The following is a 1,130-nucleotide window of genomic DNA, read 5'->3' as shown; positions in this document are numbered from 1 at the left end:
TTTCGGGGTTCACAATCTTTCCTAAGATTGGTGGGAACTGCTTTTCTAAGTGATGCTGAGAATATTGTAAGGTTGCAGAGAGCTCATTAGGCAAGAAATTCCTGGAATCTCCTTTTGGTGTACGGCAATTAGCTGTTTGAATGCAGTCGTACTTTTTGTAGCAATTAACTTTGTGGACAAATCCCTTGCTTATTATCTTTGGATAATATTCACAAAACTATCAACAATTGTTTCCCTCTAACTAAATCTTTGCTATTTGGCCTTGTTGTTACAAAATATTTTTTCCACGTAGTAGGGCCAACTTCCCATTGTTGTTGAAGTAAGTCAGGGACTGGAAGGATGGGATTATAAATGCATTACATATGCATTTCTCTCCCTCTGGTGGGTTAGTCATGAAAGATGATATGGTATCCTAACTGACATAAATGATCTTGTGACTTGTCATTTAAATACCATTCACTATGAATGCTATACATCATAGAAGAGGGAAATCAAATAATGTCCTTTTAAATACTGACAATTTAATTCATATTCTTGAGTCCCCTAAGACTATATCAAGGTTATTAAGACAGATTCAGTCTGATTCTTCCAAAATAAAGGATCACACCTTCTTCTAATTATTGAGACATTCAACTACCAAAGAATGCCACATATCTATCCATATCTATATGTTTATTAGTTTGTATCTATCTGTATGCAGCCATCTGCTCATATCTATCATAGCTGATTCTGGAATATCTCCCCATAATAAGCCAATTTCTTTTCTCTGCACTCTTTTTGCCATTATGGCCACGATATAGGAGCAGGGTTAATATCACCTTGGAACAGACAGTGATATAATATAAAATAATTTTCTTCCAGTCAAGAAGGAATGAAAGCCCATTTGTGCACTTCTAGTGGCCTTTGGAAAGGAGAGAAAGACCAAAGCAGGGCTAGGAGATAAGATGCCGGGATCTTCTATCACCATCCTGGAAATTGATTTTAGGTAACATATATGGAGCTCTGCAACATCTAGATAAATATAACTAGGCACCAGAGGACATCAAAACTCAAGGCCTGTTTGTCAAACACACCTTGTGTTGCATACCCCTTGAAGAAGTTCCCCATTGGATCATTCCTAGATGGAGGTG

Source organism: Galeopterus variegatus, unplaced genomic scaffold, assembly GCF_000696425.1.
Source record: "Galeopterus variegatus unplaced genomic scaffold, G_variegatus-3.0.2 Scaffold8878, whole genome shotgun sequence".
Taxonomy (NCBI): domain Eukaryota; kingdom Metazoa; phylum Chordata; class Mammalia; order Dermoptera; family Cynocephalidae; genus Galeopterus; species Galeopterus variegatus.
The sequence above is the reverse complement of the archived record's forward strand: the minus strand, read 5'-3'. Positions refer to the sequence as shown.